Here is a 19,978-nt window from a genome sequence, read left to right as displayed (position 1 = left end):
AAATAACATCACAATTACTTTTGGTAATTAAAAAGAATGATCTTACAGTAATGTGCTGAACGTATTTCAAAAATATTAAACATGTAATAAATAGGAGTAGGGATACCTAGAACTTTTCATATGAGTGTGTGAAAGTAATTCATTCGTCCAACTACAAAACGGTTCTTGTCCATTTACAGCAAATACCAGAAAACTTAGGAAAAAAATGTATGATCTGCATGTTTTGTAGAACTGGGAATATTTCAATTTATTCATGTGAAAAACTTGAACATTCTCAAATATTTCCAGTTGTACAAAACGCATCGTTTCTACAGCTTTTCTCGGTTTTCTATTATTTTATATAAATGGACAAAGCCGTTTCGGAACTGGATAACTCAATTAAAGCCAATCTGCTATTTTACTATAACATTTTTGCGTTTAATTGGTTTTCAGTATTTAAAAAAAAAGAAAATGTTATTTCAGTAAATCGATAAAATACAGATAACATTTTAGAAATATGACAATTGAAGGAAAAAAATAATCACTTAGGGTGTGCACTGGTACATCAAATATATACTTCTATGATTCTGTCGCTTGGATTTTATCCACCTCGTCAGAATTTTCCTTGGATTTTGACCGCCTCGTCAGAATTTTTGGGTTTTGTCCCCGTCCTCTTTAATACAGCCATTATATACCTACATGAGTTAATATCTGTATAAAAACACGCTAGGAGTCAAGCATTTCGGTGTTGTATTTCACTAAAAAATTCCTTCTCGCATAAAATTCCGTCCCCAAAGATTAGGCAGAACGGGAATTCCCGTTCTTCCCAAATATAAGATCATTTCAAATATTTTCTACAAAGTGCTGAAGGGCCTTTACGCAAAACTGGAATGAATCGTTCTGTAAATTGTATATTATGAAATTGACTGTGTTATTTTTTAATTTTTTTCTAATATATTAACCTTCTGATAAAGGCCTTAACCTGCTCTAATAGTCATTCTATTGTATAAATTTTCTGATTGTTTAAAAATATTATATAATAGTTTCAACATAGTGCCGTATTTTTGCCTTTGAGCTATTCTCAGCACTTAAAATAAAGTTATTATTATTATTATTATTATTATTATTATTATTATTATTATTATTATTATTATTATTATTATTAAAATATATGCTTCATTACTTGAAGAAAGCTGTGCCATTTAAAACCGTATTAGCATTTGAATGTTGTATAGTAGATTATATTCATTGAATTCTTACCCTTAAAACATTTTTAAAATCGAATTTATATTTTTATTTCTTTTGTTTTATACGTGAATCAAATGACGACCTTGGTTAGTTGGTTTTATTAAAGAAACGAATCGGTTGCTAGATAGGTCTGTAGTCAATTGGGAGATAAGAACAAACTCCCCGCTGCGTCCACTAATTGCTCCAAAGGTTTCACGTGAAAGAAACAGACAAACAGGAGGCTTCCGAAATTGAAACCAAACCTTCTTTTATTCACATCCTGGCTTCAGCGTCTAATCATCCTCAGAATAACTAATAGGCGCTGTAGCTCATGTGTGGAGACGTTATTTGCTATTTTGATTCAAGTATACTCTACAACAAAATTTTAGTTAATTAATTACATAAATCTAACAACTTTCATGTACACTCATGTCCAAAATTATTGTCGCGTGTCTATAAATATGTTGTTGCAGGAATATAATTTGATAATGACTTTGCCCATTATCTATATATATAAAAGAGAACGCACAAATCCTTTGTTCCCTCATCACGCTAATACGGCTGAACCAATTTCTTTCATTTTTGGGGGGTTATTAGGATTTGGACCCTAGATGGTTTTTATCATATCACTTTAATTTTTAATTACCAGTGTCTTGAGATAATTGACCATTCAAGTGTCCATAACGTACAAATCCTTTGTTAGTTCATCATAGGTATAAAAATAAACGTATTTATATGCAACCCGCATGACCGTGTCACTCGGCGGGTTAACATAAATGACAGGCGATATAATGTTAACATTTACTGCAATCTACTATGGTTTTTATCATATCACTTGAAAGCGAAAAAGTAAAAATTATCTAAGTAACAAAGTTTATTGCGTTCCGGGGTGACCCCAGCGAAGCGGGGTGAACGCTGCTAGTTTCTTATAATATTAGTATGTGTATAATCGGCAAAGACATGTATGTGGCAAATTTCATGTCAAAAGAGCAGTAAATAAGAACAATAAAACGAAAATAAAACTTTCTTGTCCATTTAGCAACATTTTGTTTTACTCATTCTAATTTTCGTATTTATAATTCTTTTCCTATGGAATTTACCACAAATATATATTTCCCGATTATACACATACTATCAGTATTAAAAGTACCCTGCAAAATCACTATCAAATTATATTCTTACAAGAAGACAGTTATAGATATGCGACAATCATTTTGGACATGAGTGTACATTGTCTTACATATTGAATATATACCGGGTGTTCTAAAAAATATCGCCCACGGACCACAGAGCACTGTTCTACAGACCAAAATAAAGCAAAAATGTTCTATGATGGTTTGCCCTCCGGGACCTTCTTTAGCCGCTATGAGGAATCAAAATTTCACAATTTGGCAACGTCGCAGATTAATTTGGAACCATTAGCATTGCTCTACAAATACATCAACCAGTTAAATCGATTCCTACATTAATAAGTGATGATAGTATCAATCTATATCGACTTAAGTTGCCATCTTGAAAGAATAGATGCAACTATTTGATAGATTAGTAAATAAACACTATGATTTTTTATTTGCGACGTTGCCACATAGTGCAATTCGTGTCTCCACACAAGAACCGGGAAGGTTTACAAATATATTTATTTTTTTGCTTCATTATGACCTGTAGAATAGTGGTCTGTGGTCCGCGGACACCATTTTTAGAACATCCGAATGAATATTGCAAAATTGCCTTCTTAGGTAGAAGGTACAGCAATTCACAAACGGGAGATTCAGTTTTTTCCCACAACTTTTTATCATAAAAATTCCTGTTCTAAAACAATATAACACAGATTCACTATGATCTATATAAAATGTACTATGTAATTAGGCTAAATAGGCATCTCAAGACCCAGGCAGCTAAGGGAAAGAACTCCACAAAGCTCTAGGCAAGCTGAGTGGAGGTGGGCAGGGCCGGATTTAGGGGCGGTGCAAAGGTGCACGTGCACCCCCCTTCGTTGTAAATACACACTACCTAAAGTGGAAAGCTAGCAGTGAGTTTTGCAAAAGCAATAGTTTAAGTCAATTTTCTGAAGGTTGAAGGAAAAGGATTCATTGAGAGCACATACTTAGCATTTCCAGGGCAACTCCTTATTCACACCATAGATACCTAAAGGTATTTTCTAAAAAAAACTCAGATTTAATTCAAATGTGCTGGCTGTGATTTGGTGCACCCCCTCAGAAAATCCTGGATCCGGCCCTGGAAGTGGGCTAGGATTTTTAGTGCTTCACGCAATTCAAGAGAGGTTGGAGTTCCGCAAAACTCCAGGCAAGCTAGACGAGGAGGAAAAAACACAAAGCTCCAAGCAAGCTAGATGGTTGCTGTTAGGAATCTCTAAAAGCTCCACACAAGCTAAGAGAGAGGTTAAGTTCCCACAATGTTCCAGGTAAGCAGAGTGGACAGAAGGTCTCAGAGCTCCAGGCAAGCTAAGAGAGGAGTATTGACAAGCCAAAACTGATGTCGATTGAGGTGATGCATTAAGTTTTATACCTTCTTCTAAGCATCGGTTCCTCTTCCATCACATGACCAAGTGATGACGATGATTCCTGTCGTCTGTTTCATGTGGTAACTTCTAGTGGAAGAACACCTTGTTTTCTTTACAAATAAAAGGTCCGTGTTGCTGTTTACAAATATAACCACATATAGGATATTACAATATAATCTTCCCTGGCTAAAACAAAAGTCCTATTAAACTCTACACTTTTATCGAGCAAATATGTTTTGCTATATTTCCGCAATTTAGTAATTTGATAGCAAAAATAATTAGACATGTTATTTCAGAAAGAGAAATTAAATTACTTGACACAAAATGTTGCCATATCAAATTTATTTTATTTATTTGAAAGTATGATGGATTATTGTTGAAAATTTATTTATTATTCTCATATTTTTGAAGTAAATATTTTCAATCCCGGTCAGTAAAAGATTACATTCTCTTTTGGCCAAAGAAATAGTGTATTTTTTTTCTCTAAATGAAGTAGTATGAATAATGATACAAGAAAATAACGAAAATAAATTTAAAAGGAAATGAAGACTACATAAAAATGAATGACAGAGAAATAAAACCATAGACCATGAAGTTGAGATTGTGTTAGGTTATCATGGAGGTTAATGTTGAATGAAAATAAGAGATCCCGAGGAAAATGTGTTTGAACGAGGTTAGGAGACGAATGTTCTCCTATAAAAATACATCAAAGTTCTAGGAAGAAAATTATTTTTCTATGATTAAAACTGTACTTTGTTGAAATTTCGTCACTGACTTAATCAAACAGTCACTCCGAATCAAACTGTAGAGAAATTTTGATCATGACAAAAATACCTCGTAAGGGAATAAACTGTTACCTTTTCATACGTTCATTGAAATCACCAGTTCAATGTGACCTGTTTTCAAATGAAGAAGTATATATTAGATATAATTTTATATTAAACCTAAATGTATTGATTTTAATAAATGTGTTGTGGATCAATTGAATTATGTCTGCAGATCTCACTTTGAATACTCCTTTACTAGATTTCTCTCAATCGGTAATATAGGTCTCGAATTTAATGTTCTGTGGAAAGTAATCTTCATTTTATTATTGTTAGTGAGCAGTAGATGTATTCCATACAGATGGAGTGGGACAATAGCAAGTAACTCACAGCGACACACTACCCAGTGTGACCCACTTTGACCCACCGATCCACTCTGCTCAGTGCATTGTAGATAGCGGTGAACACTGGTGAATTTGTCTATGTTTTACTTTCCTTTTTCATTTGTTTCTATTTACTTACCTGAGATAAGAATATCTAAGTGAAAAAAGAACTTCTAGTACTTTTGGATATTGATATTTGTAATTGTAATAATAGCAATAAGACTTACTACTTGGCTTTCGAGACACGGTCGGTGCGTTTTCATGGGAACTGACTACTGGAAAATATCTATTTTTGAATCACCTCTAATATATAAATTATTATATAAAATTTGAATGTAACTGTGTGTGCGTGATCATCATGGCCAAATGACAAAGTCAAATGAAATGACTTTTGGTATATAGTTCGCCCCAATTTCAATTGAGGTGATATCATATCGCTTTCATTATAATACATATCCTACGTGGGAGTAAGGGTCCGAACTTTTGCGAAAATTTTAGTTTCTCACTATCCGTTCATCTTAGGGAGCTGAAAATGAGTATATTAATTCTTTATTAGAAATAAACAGAACGTGTCCTAGCATTTTTTATAATTCTCTTTTATGGGGGGTGGAAATTTCTATATATGTGGAATTTGTAGTGTGTTGATATGTAAAAATAATTGAAATAGATCGATATTAGTGTCCAACTAATAGTTTTCGGATTCGCTGAGATGCATAGTAACAATCCCAAAGTCGTTCAAGTGCAAGTTTATCCCCATCAGCATAAGGGAAAGAGGGGTCAGAGTGGGTCACGGTGGGTGGTGGATCATAGTGGGTTGTGGGTCAAAGTGGGTCACGGTAGGCCGTGGGTCGTAGGTCATAATGGGTGGTGGGTCAGTTGATCATGAGTCAAGTTGTTACTGATCCCTGCCATGTCTGTAAACATTTGATGGTTTTCTAATTCTTTTCAAATACTCTTAATTCAATACCGGAGATATCCCAGCTCACGAGCTCGAAACTCACGTTTAACGACATCACCCTCAATAGTTGATCATAAGTTCGAATAGTTGCGAGTTTTGTTCCTCTTGGAAGTGAGTTCAGTTTGGTCAGCGAGCACGAATTCCAGAAAGTTTGACAAATTTCTGGTCCCAAAATGATGGATAGGGTGCAAAGATCTTTTAGCGTACTGTTGATTCAAAACACTGCATGCGACGCAATCTTCGATATTAATACTACCTACATATGCAGTTATTCTACAAAATCTTCTGGTGACAGTACCCTATGTATTTTACTGCAAGATAACGCGAGGCAATATCACAACAATACTCAAGTTCCCAATCATTCCTAGTGAATGAGAATAGTTATATACGCACATGGATGAGAACGCAGTCTCTTTGATTGGCGGTGTATATCCACGAATTCATTACAACTATAACTGGCAAGTTTGCTCGGTACATCATTATAACACACACACACACATCCACACAAAGGAACCTTGACATTAAATACAGAAATAATACTGAAAGAGAATATGGTATTATTAGCTTAACATAAACAAATATTATTACATGGATTATTACAGAATAGTTTACAAGTTTAAGTTTATGACAAGTGTATTCATATTATTCTGATTTTTTTTTCTAGATGAAGATGCCACAGAACATACAAACCCACTTCTTCCATGAAGTATCCTAATGAAATCCTTAAGTAAGTAAGTGGTAAATATTTGTTTAGATAGTAGATTAAGTTTTGATGGTAGACTAGATTAGGTCATTGACAATTTCAACAAAAAAGTGCGTAAGTGCCAGTAAAGACATCGAGGTCATTTATCCAATATGCTGTGCCATACATAATCCTATACTGCAGGGGCGGATCCAGGATATGATCAAGGGAGGGGCTGAACCATATTTTGCCGTTTTATCCAGTGTAAAGCAGGATTGAAGCCCATTTTATCCAGTGTATATCTGAGCGTCAAGGGGGGGGAGGCTATAGCCCCTATAGCCCCTCCCTTGGATCCGCCACTGCTATACTGTATACTTCATGAATCAATAAAAAAAAAAACTTTACAATTTTTAATTACAATCATGTGTTTTCTAACAAAATTACTTTCTGAGTGAATTTTGAGACAACCATCATAATTAGAGAATAATTAATGCGTTTTGTGATACTTTTATTGTTTAGTATTATTGTAAACGTGCTTCTATAGAGTAAAATTAAGTGCTTTCTAGAACGATAAAACAAAATAATCAAAGAGTCTACGGAATATTCTTTAATTATTGATTGAACTTGTCTTTGGGTAAAGTTAAAATATTCACTTATTTGAAGACTTATAAAATGCTTCATGTGGATTATTGTACTATAGGGTTCAGAAACATGGACATTACACAGAAATGAAAAGCGATTGGAAGCTTTCGAAATGTGGATGTAAAGAAGAAAGGAAAGAATTAGTTGGGTCAAAGTGAAAACGAATAAGAGGATGTTAGAAATGATGCGGGAGAAAAGAACAGTTTTAGATATTAGCCTACTATAGATATCTATACCACATTGACTTGACATGTAGTCTTCCGTTCCAGGCGCTGCTATCGGCTGAAGGATTTCCACTCAATTTTGCTAAGGCCCTCTCGCTTAGCAACACGTGGGTGTGAGTTTTAGTTCGCATTTTTGCCACGGCTCAGGACATTTTGACAGCATTTTAGCGTTGATTACCCGCTTCACTACCTTGAAATAAAATCTTTAGATGCACAAATCGTTTATATAAGGTGCTACACACTGTAAAAACTGTATAGTTGGAATAACCCAGAATTCTGGGTTGAAAAAGTGACAACCACGCCGTATTGTCTTAGAAATCAGAAAATATGGTTATAATAACAATACGAGAAGTCAAAACTAGTAAAAAATAAAAACCTCTGGCATGACCTGGATTCGAACTCACACCGCGCGGCTGTTAAGCGCGTGCGTTATCCACCAGACCAACCGGAATCTTAGTTTAGGCTGTGTGATAACAAGAATTACAGCATACTTTGGAAGCAATTGTTTAGTCACTTTGAATTTAAAACAAGTCAATTAAAAAAACTAAACCAAACCAAACATCACCCGGAATATTGAATCAATGCCATTAAATGCTAGTTTAGTACAGCAGCTATTTATCAATGTTAACGTATGTTTTGAGAGAAATTTTCTTCACTCTTGGCGAAGTGCACTCAGCATTTAATGGCATTGATTCAATATTCCGGGTGATGTTTGGTTTGGTTTAGTTTTTTTAATTGACTTGTTTTAAATTCAAAGTGACTAAACAATTGCTTCCAAAGTATGCTGTAATTCTTGTTATCACACAGCCTAAACTAAGATTCCGGTTGGTCTGGTGGATAACGCACGCGCTTAACAGCCGCGCGGTGTGAGTTCGAATCCAGGTCATGCCAGAGGTTTTTATTTTTTACTAGTTTTGACTTCTCGTATTGTTATTATAACCATATTTTCTGATTTCTAAGACAATACGGCGTGGTTGTCACTTTTTCAACCCAGAATTCTGGGTTATTCCAACTATACAGTTTTTACAGTGCAAGAATGTGTCAGAAAAAATTCCTCACAGCAAAATAAGAATAAAAGTTCATATGAACTTGTGGTCGGAAGTGCATAGAGGCTGTTTCGAGTCAAGGGCGTCGATCCTGGGGGAGCCGAGGGTCCCCCCAAAGCTCATGAGGGCCCTTTCATTGTATTTGTAAATTTATAATATTTGGCATAATTTGAATGCAATTTGTCTTTAAAATCTTCATATATGCTTTCTGTATCTGAATGTCCCCCCCCAAAAAAAATTGCAGAGAAATCGGCGCCCTTGTTTGGAGTACTTGATCACTTTCCACCTATATACCTCTCTAAAAATTGGTGTGCAAGTACTGGCACATTCTTAAACATGGATTTTGGATAGTTCACATACCAGTGTCTTAGCGATGTCTTAACACGACTCCGATGGATCCCATTTTCAAGTTCACTTGTTTCACGTTTTCGTCACCCTTAAGAGTCCCTATCACTGCAAAATTAAAATACCGCTAATTTTACAGTAATTATGTGATTTCTTCAAATAGATAAAAAGATAATCGAAAAGTGGATCAAGACCTCTCTAGACGATGATATTTTGCATGAAGTACCGTTATCAGGAGTCAGCTAGTAGCTTCTCGTTTGCAGTTATTTAGAAACGCGAAAATAAATGCCGATTTTCTAAATGGCTGGAAATCGAAAGTAGATAAATGAGTCGTGATAACGGTATCTCAAGCAAAATAGTATTGTCTAGGGAGATCTTGCTCCACTTTTCGATTTTCTTTTATCTATTTGAAGATATCACATAATTACTGTAAAATTAGCGGTATTTTAATTTCGCAGTGATAAAGCCTCTTAACTCCGAAACTATCCACTTTTGAATCAGGTCCATATAAACTTTTTTTGTCTTTCTTATTTTGATGTGAGGAATATATTCTTAAAATATTGTGACACACTTTTGTTAAACTCTGTATATATCCCCCCTCCCCAAATTCTGGGGCTGAGTTTGGATGTAAACTACATCGGAAGTGTCAGTTCAGACTATTGATTCGACAGTGATATCGGTCATTTTCGATCATTCTTATATATCCTCCCAATCCTCTATGTTGCACCGTCAAAGTGAAATGATAAAAAGCATCCGAGGCCCGAATCTAATCTACGATATGTTGAAAATTTGATCGAGATCGGTCGTAGTTCAAGAGCTATTAAGTCACATGGTCACTTTCATTTTTACATATGTTGATTGAGAAGAGGAAAATAAATTGATTGGAAGATTGGCTGAGAAGGAACTGTATCATGAGGAACGTGCTAGAGGGTATGGTGGCAGGAAAGACAGGGAAGGGGTGAAGTAGACTACAATTAATGGACCTTATCAAAACAGAAAAATCGTACGTGAAGACAGAGAGGTTAGCTGAAGATCGTGGAGTATGGAACTTCTCAGTTGCGGCAAGTGACCTTCAGTAATGGCAGAATACCTATGATGATGATGATGAAAAAGTTGATTCAATTATTATTGATATTGTCGGACCCTAGAAAATACATTGGAAAGATATAGGACACGTTCTGCCATCTATTGGATTAATGCTCCTTTAAATTCACATTAAGAGGCCCCATCACGGCGAAATTAAAATACCTCTAATTTTACAGTAATTATGTGATATCCTCAAACATATAGAAGATAATCGAAAAGTGGAACAAGAGCTCCCTAGACAATATTATTTTACATGAGATACCGTTATCACGACTCACTTATCTGCTTTCGGCTTCCAGCCATTTAAAAAACCGGCATTTATTTTCGCGTTTCTAAATGACTGCAAATAGAAAGCTACTAGGTTACTCGCGATAACCTCATCCAAAATAATATCGTCTAGCGCGCTCTTGTTTCACATTACGATTATCTTTTATCTATTTGAAGATATCACATAATTACTGAAAATTAGCGGTATTTTAATTTCGCAGTGATTAGCCCTCTTAAGGGGGAAATCCGAAGCAGTATTCGAGTTTCCACCTGAGTTAAGCAACCGTACAGTTACATAGCAAATAAGGAAAAGAAAAGAAGAAGCTAAAATTATAATTTCTTGCTGTTTTCTTTTTCTTGTTTCTTCATACGGAATCAAAAAGTATAACGAGATGATTTTGACAGTGTCGTTCTGTTACAAGATGAATTGAGTTTGTCCTCTAAGAACAAAGTAAACATACGTTCGAGTGTGTAAACATTTAATTCTGTTATAATTTCCACACACGTTTCCAGTAAAACTGCATTAATTAATTGCTAATGAGATATTATCTATGCTGTTTCGGATCCGCCAGTGACACTTTTAGAATTCTCAAGTAGTCTCATGTCTCATACCGTCTTACAGGTATCATTTCCGGGCAGTGTTTCGATATTACTCCCCCAAAAAAACGTAGTAATAAAAATGTCATGTTTAAAGCTAGTGTCAGCATTAATGTTAATTTCTATTTAAAATATGTGACAGTGAAAGGTATAGTGATGACAGTTGTTGAAATGCCTCTGCAAAGGATCCCTTTCCCCTCTTTTCCCGCCTCTCACTTAAAAGCCTTTCTTTTTGAGAAAACACCTGCGATATTTTCAACATTCATTCGCTCGATGTTCTTCGTAAAGACAATTTCACCTTCTTTATTTACCAGTTTTAGTTCTTGTATATTCTATTAAGTAGAAATATTGTGAACGGGATGTTATTATTATTATTTTTAAGTATTCTGCCTTTTGGCAAATCCTAGGACTAATGGTGATTTTATTATTATTATTATTATTATTATTATTATTATTATTATTATTATTATTATTATTATACAGATTTGAGCTTGGAAATGCTTCTTGCAGTTTCTAGATCTACAACTCCCAGTATTTTCTTCTTCTCCTATTTTTGGATCAAAAGATCCAATATATTAAAAATTTTCTTCTAGGCCTTATATCTGGAGAACTGCATATAGTATAGTCAAACGCAAACTATCACTTAACTCAGTATAATGTGTTTATTCCGTAAAAAATACGAAAACTCGATTCAGAGCTCGTCCAAAAATTTTGTGCTCATTGATCTGATCCAAAAACTAATTATTGGCAAAGATCGCAATCTCTTGGTGCATTTTTTGGGATCATTCCTAAAATTCTTGTTCGAATCATCGATCAGCTGTGTTCTTCTTCTCCCTATTCCTGGCTTTCCTTCTATCTTTCCTTCTATGGCGGTGTGAAGAAGACAATTTCTTCGCAAGATGTGTCCAATCCAATTGGCTTTTCTACGAAGGATGGTGGCTAGAAGCGTCCTCTTCTCTTCTATCCGTTTTAAAACATCTTCGTTTGTTGCTCTCTTTCTATCCATTTTATCTTCTCCATTTTCCTCCAACACCACATTTCGAAGCCCTCTAAATATTTCTTCTCTAACTTCCGTAATGTCCAAGTCTCTGACCTATAAAGTCCAATGCTCCATATATAGCATTTGACCAATTTCTTCCTTAGTCTAATATTAAGGATCTTGACTACAGCGAAATTAAACTACCGCTAATTTTAGAGTTTTTCTGTAATATCTTCAAAACAAATAAATATAATCAAAAAGTAGAAACGTAGTGAACTAGACAATACGATTTTGCATGTAATACTTTTACCACAATTCACCTATCTGCTTTTCGCATGCCGCTATTTACAGAACCCCTCAAAAAATGCCAAATCTATCTACGGTTGAAAATCGAAAGGAGATAGATGAGTTGTGATAACGGTATCACATGCAAAACCGTATTATCTAGTTCACTACGTTTCTACTTTTCGAATATTTTTATTTGTTTTGAAGATATTGCAGAAAAACTGTAAAATTAGCGGTAGTTTAATTTCACTGTAGTCAAGACCCTTAAGGCTGATAGTAAGAGAACAGAGCATAGCAGGGGCAGATCCAGGGGGGGGCGATCGGGGCGAAAGAGGAAACTTTCTTATTTTATATATATAAATAAAACCCATCCCAAAGTTTGGAGCCCTTAAAAGTAGCATTATGACAACCCCCCCCCCAGAAGTCGGTCCTGGATCCGCCCCTGGAGCATAGTAGGCCAAAAACTAATCTAAATATATAAAAATGAAAGTAACTGTGTTTGCTGACTTAATAATTCTTGAACCACCCAACCGATCTCGATCAAATTTTCAACATAGATGAGGTTCAAGCCTGGGATTTTTTTAAATATTATTATTTCGCTTTGACGGTGCAACTTAGAGGAGTGGGGAGAAGATATTTAAAAATGATCGAAAATTACCAATATTAGTGCCGAATTCATAGTTTTCGATGTCGCTGAGACGAAAAGTGACACTTCTGACGCTGTTTAAATCCAAATTCAAAATGAAACGTACTCTCCCCGTGCGAAGAACGGGTATTCTGATAGTGAGAAATAAAACAAAAATAATCATTAACTCTTTAGCTTGAAATTTTGTTTAAATATATCATTGTCTAAAAATGATACATCAATATGAAGGTGTAATTTGGATAAGAGCGTATCGACCTATTTCCGGTAAAATGAGATATACATGTTTTCTGCAAGTTTGAGTATGTATATATGTGTCTAGGTGATGTTAAGGTAATATCTCTGCTCCATAGTGAAAGCCTGTCTCCAAAAATCGTGTGTAAATACGTTGGTTAATTGGATAAGGGCGTTTGTTTTTCTGCTCTCATGAAAAATTGAAGAATTGCTAGTTACGCCCTTATCCAAATTTACCCCTTAATTAATCAATAGATAACTCAGCTCTGAACAAAATAAGATAATTGAGGGTAAACTATATTTGATACTTTTCGACAAAATCGGAAAAAACTAAATTTTTTGCTGTTAAAATCTATCAATCTTATAGCATGCCAATCTCATGCCATTGTTAGCTTTTGTTTCCCTATAATAGATCATTTGTTTATTTACTGCATGTGTTATGCCCTACATAATAATTTAGGTTATGCTCTTTATTATTGTACTTGTATAAAATATTATAAATCTGATCTTAGGACCAATTTATTATTGTAATTGTATAAAATATTATAAATCTGATCTTAGGACCAATTTATTATTGTAATTGTATAAAATATTATAAATCTGATCTTAGGACCAATTTATTATTGTAATTGTATAAAATATTATAAATCTGATCTTGGGACCAATTTATTATTGTAATTGTATAAAATATTATAAATCTGATCTTAGGACCAATTTATTATTGTAATTGTATAAAATATTATAAATGTGAACTTGGGATGAGCACTAAGTAGTTGTTTGGAGAAATTTTAGTGTTGGACTTTAATCATTAAAGTTTAATGTCGCAATATTTTGAAAGATGTGCAAGGTTGACGCCGCAATTGATGAGCACCGAAATACGATAATTTTACAATTCATTAAAAAAAAAGACAATGTCGGACAGTCCACAAAAGCAGAAAAATAATACCACTAATCAGTGGCGTATTTAGGGGGGTGGCTTCCTGGCTTAAGCCCCCCCGAAATCTTACTTAGTATAGTAAAGTAAATGGAATATTTTGCAGAATTTTCACATTTCCAGGCAAAGCCCCCCTTGAAAGTTAGCAAAGCCCCTCCCGAAACAAAATCGTAAATACGCCACTGCCACTAATAATCATTATTATGTCCAAGTTGTCAAATGGTCCCGTCGTAACTTGTGAGATTATCTGTGTGTTGATCAGAATGTTGCAAATTTTCCACTCTTCAATATTTATTAGACATTTGACTTCAAATTGTTTGCGTCTCGTCTCAATCTTTTAGGGAAGCCGAGACAGAACTCCGCGACAAGACAGGGCTGTGTTTTCCGAGACGAGACAAAGAGTTTCGTCTCGTTTCGCGAGCATACCTAGTTATTGAGCTTAAAACCGATTAACTACGTGAGTTTGGACATCTCTTAATCCGGTGGTAAATCTGGTATGCGACGTCACTAGTGGATCTAGAAGATAAAATTAGGGGGTCTACCAGTAATCACATTGGGATAAGTATATCATGAGTTTACTAGAAACTTGAAAAAATATATAAATAATACCTTAAGTTATTTTTGTCACTCAGAAAACTGGGGGAGGGCTAGGCTCTCCCAGCCCTGGGCTAGACCCACCACTGTGCGGCGTTGTCGGTTGTTTTGTTGGAGTTTTACATCCCATTTCAGCAACAAAAGTATGTGAGAGGTGGACGTATAATTTAAAGTGGTGTCCGAAGCACCATAATACGAAGCACGCTGTCCAGAAAGTAACAGACGTTCTGAAATAAAAAAAAAAAAAGTAAAGAATGAACAAACCAAATTGTATTATATACATTTGAAAGGTATATTCTTAAGCTATTTTTCCACATAATCGAAAACCAAATTAAACCCTTATGTGTCTTCATCCTGGCGAAATTAAAATACCGCTCATTTTACAGTAATTATGTGATATCTTCAAATAGATAAAATATAATTGAAATATGGAACAAGAGCGCCCTAGACAATATTATTTTGCGTGAGGTACCGTTATCACAAGTCACCTAGCGGCTTTTCGTTTTCAGCTGTTTAGAAACGCGAAAATAAATAAATAAATGCCGATTTTCAAAATGGACCGAAATCGAAAGCAGATAAGTGAGTCATGACAACGGTTTCTCATGTAAAATAATATTGTCTAGGGCGCTCTTGTTCCATATTTCAATTATCTTTTATCTATTTGAAGATATCACATAATTACTGTAAAATTAGCGGTATTTTAATTTCGCCGGGATGAAGACTTTTATCACACCGTGGCACAAGTTTTTCAATACCGTCGCATTAGAAATCTACCGCCTGCGATTTCAACCACCGGATTATACCGGTATGCAGTTCGGCGTCAGCGTCAGTATCAAAGCGTTGTGTAGCGAGCCATGTCTACATTGCTAGGAAGAGGTGGTAGTCGCTCTGCGCCAAATCCAGGCTCTATGATGGGTGATCGAACACCTCCCATCCAAAACCATCCAAGAGAGTTCTCGGATGCGCTTGGCCGTGTGTGGACGTGCGTTGTCGTGAAAAAACAAGAACTTCGCGCTAAGTTTTCCCCGGCGCTTGCTTTGAATCGCGCGCCTTAACTTTCTCAACTGGTTTGTGGTTTATTGCCAACAAAACCTAATCATAGAGCGGACATCATAAAAAGCGGGATTTTCTATTGCAGTGCAAATTGTAACACGTCACAGAAAGCACAGTAAGAGCGTCACAGTTCTCACGCTACCACATCTAGATGTATACTGAGTGTGGTAACGTTCTAATAAAAATATGGCGACTCTAGCCCTACCCAATGCGGCGATAGGCCAAAACGTCTGGGACTTTCTGGAGAGCCCTCGTATCTTCAAAATTCAGGGCTCTTCCGCCGGGAGCGAAATCGAACCCAGGAGCCTAAGTATTAGAAGCACATATGCTCTCTAGCTACTAGATCTCCAGCGAAGGCTATAGCAATCTGTTATAAAAATGATTACTTCTTCCACATCTAAATTAATTCTTTATAGTAGTCAAATTTTAAATTGAGAGTGTATTAAGTAAAACTCGATTTAAAAAAAAAAAAGAAAAAGAAAAAAGTAGTATACGATGCATTAAATTTATAACTGTTTTTCAACTTGAATAGACTCTGATAGCAAAAAGCGTATAAAAGAATTGAATTGAACGAGTCCAAAAGCAAAAGCAGTGCCAACGAAAGGATAAATGTTGTCTAAATGCAAATAAACAAGTATTACCGACACCTTTTGCTGGTATAGAGGCTGTTAGAGAAAACCTGTGTTGACTTTAACAAGACATTCTCTAGCTGCTGTTAGTTTCTAAAAGGGTGGGGAGAGCGGGGAAAGGAGGCAAATAACAGGTATGGATGTTTGTGATAACGTCCAATGACGGATACAGCTGCTTTTAATTGCTTTTCTGTCCAAACGAGAACAGTGGAGCATCTCCACATCTACACGTTCACTTTTTTTTCTATTTCTTTCTTTTGATTGTCATTGTAAAGTAACTTTTCTGTACTTTTTTTCTTTTTCTATTACTTTTAGAAAGAAAAAGTTAACTTTCTTGCTACGTCCAGTCGATTGCAAAGTGTGAAAACAAGTGGTAGTGTCACTGGACAGAAGGAAAAGGGGAAGGGGAAGACCAGGGCAGAAAGTTTACCTACTTCGACAATAGATTTAATTTACTGTTCTCCCTCAAGAATAGACGTTTTTCATTGAAAAAAAGAAAAGTTTTTTTTTATAAGTTTCTTTTCTCTTTTATTTTGGGGGAAGGGCTGCGACGGTACAATGAACGAAACTAGCATCACAAATCACGGAACAAATACTCTTTAGGGGGAGGAAGAAAAGGACTGCCAGAGAAAGAGAGATATTTGGTGAAGATGAATGAGTGGGGACGAAATCAAACTTCGGAAAAGAAGAAGACTGGCGTTTGTATCCAGAGACTTTTTTTTTAAAACAGAAATAAATAAGTAAACTTTGAAACTTAATGAATACGTGGACAATAAATAAATAAGGTGAATTTCATTATCAGAGAAAAAGTTACCAACTTTCAAAAAATAAATGAGTTTCTCATGCCAAAGGTATTACAGACGTGACATATCGATAATAGTATTTTTTATACAATAAATAATTAACTGCCTATTAGTTTATATTGATAAACATTGCGTAGTAAATGTTATTTCTGCGAGATAAATACATCGTATATATTAAATGCCAATTTTAGTTTGTCATTTGTACAGTATGAGTAAAACGTAATTACCTACAAGAGGCTCACGATGGCTCAGTGGTAGAGCGCTTATCTCTGGTACGTGACGTCCCTGGTTCGATCACCGATCAAGTTAGAATTGTGGTCGATAACATCGTGTCCATGAGTTTTCTAGGAATATTTCCGTTTCCTCCTACATTCTCATTTTACTGATTCTTTCTTAATCATTTATTCATCTTAATCATCCGTCTCCTTTAGCCTAAATATACCCTAAGGGTATAAATATACCCTCCTTCTCTCTCTCTTGTAACTCTCTCTCACTCTCTAGAAAAGTCATATTTGCTGTAACAATTATTGTCCATGGTTCGAAGACACTATATCTTCACAACTACTAATCATACTTCAATATAAGTTGGCAAACATATAACTAACAATATGTAGAATCTTTCAGGGTTCCTTTCGTGCACGTGGCTGACTCTGGGATTCCAAAAGTTCGATTCCCGGCGGGAGCTCATGTGGTTCGGATTCCACGTTAATCAGTAGGTCCACGTCTCATATAGTCTCACTGCTGAAAGGGACGCTAAACTAAAATCAACTCAACTCAACTCTGGGATTCCAAAACTGTTGCCGGTACCTTTTTAAAGGAAAATTTCGATAATTTCTTCCGAATTTATGGTCGGTGTATGTCTATGGTAGCATTCCAAATTTTGCACTATTCTAAAGAGAATTTTTGTACATTTGGTACAAACACTTGACACTGAGATCCTGTCAGGGTCGCCAAGATTGCTAAACAACATTTTTTTTGGGGGGGGGGAGAATTGCTCGAATATTTCCAGATTTCACCAAGTTTATGGATCTTGAGGTATCAATGTGTCATATTAGTGGAAACACAAATTATTACAAAGACAATGATATACTAACCATGAATCTAAACCAATTTCCTTTTTAATAACCGTGGTTTTCAAAGGGTTAATACTATTACTGGGAGTATTTCTAAATTGGAGGATGCAGGACGAAACTAAACACAAACTCGTTTTCATCACCTCGAGAATCAGAAGAAACATCTGATTTTACGTAAAAAAGTTGAATTTTGTTGACCAGTATAATGTTCCAAAAAACTTTTTCAACGTCCATATATCCATAAAGTGTTTCTACAGTGTCTTCAGAAACATGTGCAATCAAAAGACTTGTTCTGTTATTTCTTCTCTCTCTTTTTTTCTTTTTAAACTGTAAAATGAATCCGTATCATTTGTAATTTTTGTGCAAGCTCTCAAGGAGGAAAATATCCGAATACATGGCGAAAACAGACATCCATTAATCAATAATTCCAGCCCATCAAATCACCTCAATGGTTCAAGAGTAAGTTTTTTTCTTTCTTTAGATATACGTAATAGCAACACGAAGAGTTAAAGAAAATTTTAGAAGAGCGCTAAATACTGAAACAGAATGCTATTCTTCTCAAAGTTAGCAATAGAACCAAAGATGTCCGCAATCGCGAGCCCGGGTCTCGGGCTCAATTGGCCTAGAGCTCAATAGGAAGCCAGAGCCCGACAGTGGCGGATCTAGCCCGGGGCCGCGGCCGAAGGATTTACCCCCCCCCCCCGCAGTTTTTTGAGTAATAAAAATAATTTATTATTTATACGAGGAGGGCCCAAAAGAATCCGGATTGAAAGAGCGCTGCCGTTCCTAGGCGTAGTAGAGAGTTCTCCTGCTAGGTGGGTCTAGCAGAGACCTTCCCAGATCAGTTGGCCAAGCGGCGTCTGCGTAGGAGGTTAACGTTTGATCGTATTATTGTTTTTGTCAACTGTTCTCGTTTGCCGCCTGCGAAATCGTTATGGCAGATTCAAAGAAACAAGGAGTGTGTTTGTTTCCTACTTGGAAGATCAGAAACGAAAACTTATCAAATGCTTCAACAGGTTTTCAAGAAGGATGCTATGAACAGCACACAATTTTTTGAGTGGTTTGGGCGCTTTAAGTGTGGTGAGATGAGTGTTGAAGTTCATGCTTGTTCTGGGTGCTTTTCATCATTTCGAAACGACGGAAACATCGAACAAATCTGCCCCAAAATCTGCGAGGATCGTCGTTTCATGATCGATGATATTTCAAAACAGGCAGGAGTGAGTTGGAGCTCCTGCCAGCTTGAGGTTTTGCAAATGAGACATGTTGCCGCTAAGTTTGTTTCTCGCCTGCTCAGACAGGATCAAATCATTCGTCTGAATTTGAGCCAGGACTTTAAAAATCAGATTGAAAGTGATCCAGACTTTTTGACCAAAATGATGACATTTTCCGAGAATTAAACAAAAGCTAAAAGGAAAATGTTTTGATGGTGTAGAGGCTGTAAAAAGAGCTTCACAGAGCGCATTGGACGATATAAAAGTTCCAGAGTTCCAGAGGTGCTTCAAACAGTGGGAAAGAAGATGGGAGAAATGAATCGCATTACATGGAGAGTACTTTGAAGCAGACTGAAAGAATTTTGTAAAAAATGTAATAAATTATTTTTTTTAGAACGAAAGCCCATTTATTTGGGTCCTCCCTTGTATATGTTTGAAAGTTTATAATAAACTCATGAAATATCTCTCATAATCGGGGTTCTGGCTGCTCCCGCCCCCCAAATTTTACCTTCTAGATCAGCCACTGGACCCCGACTCCAAAACAAGTGCAAATTCAAATATGGCTGCTGGGCGTAAGCACCTTATTGATAATAGGAAGTGAGAGAACGATCCCTTAAAAACCGTGAATCCAATAAGAGGTTAATAAATATGAAATCAAATTAGTGCGAGACTTATTAAAGATAGCCGAGTCTGAGCTCGAATTAGTGCGAGTCTGAGAAATCATACACCTTATTGAGATTCGTGAGCGGAGCGCATAAACATAAGTGGGCTCCGTTACTAAAATGGCCGTCTATGGTCAATGAATATAGTCTCAAGAGT

General features: G+C 35.8%; 1 long non-coding RNA gene across 4 annotated transcripts in view; it reads left to right on the top strand.

Annotated features, from left to right (window-relative positions):
* LOC145663816 (uncharacterized) overlaps positions 1-19,978 on the top strand; it is a 570,212-nt gene that overhangs the window by 235,319 nt on the left and 314,915 nt on the right. For all 4 annotated transcript variants that reach the window (XR_014127275.1, XR_014127273.1, XR_014127274.1 and 1 more), the window contains exon 3: positions 6,497-6,559. This is a non-coding gene — a long non-coding RNA (uncharacterized LOC145663816). The remainder of the gene's footprint in view (positions 1-6,496; positions 6,560-19,978) is intronic.

This window comes from Thermobia domestica, chromosome 11, assembly GCF_964235325.1.
Source record: "Thermobia domestica chromosome 11, izTheDome1.hap1.1, whole genome shotgun sequence".
Taxonomy (NCBI): Eukaryota; Metazoa; Arthropoda; class Insecta; order Zygentoma; family Lepismatidae; genus Thermobia; species Thermobia domestica.
Note: the sequence above shows the minus strand (reverse complement) of the source record. Positions and strands in the feature narration are given on the sequence as shown.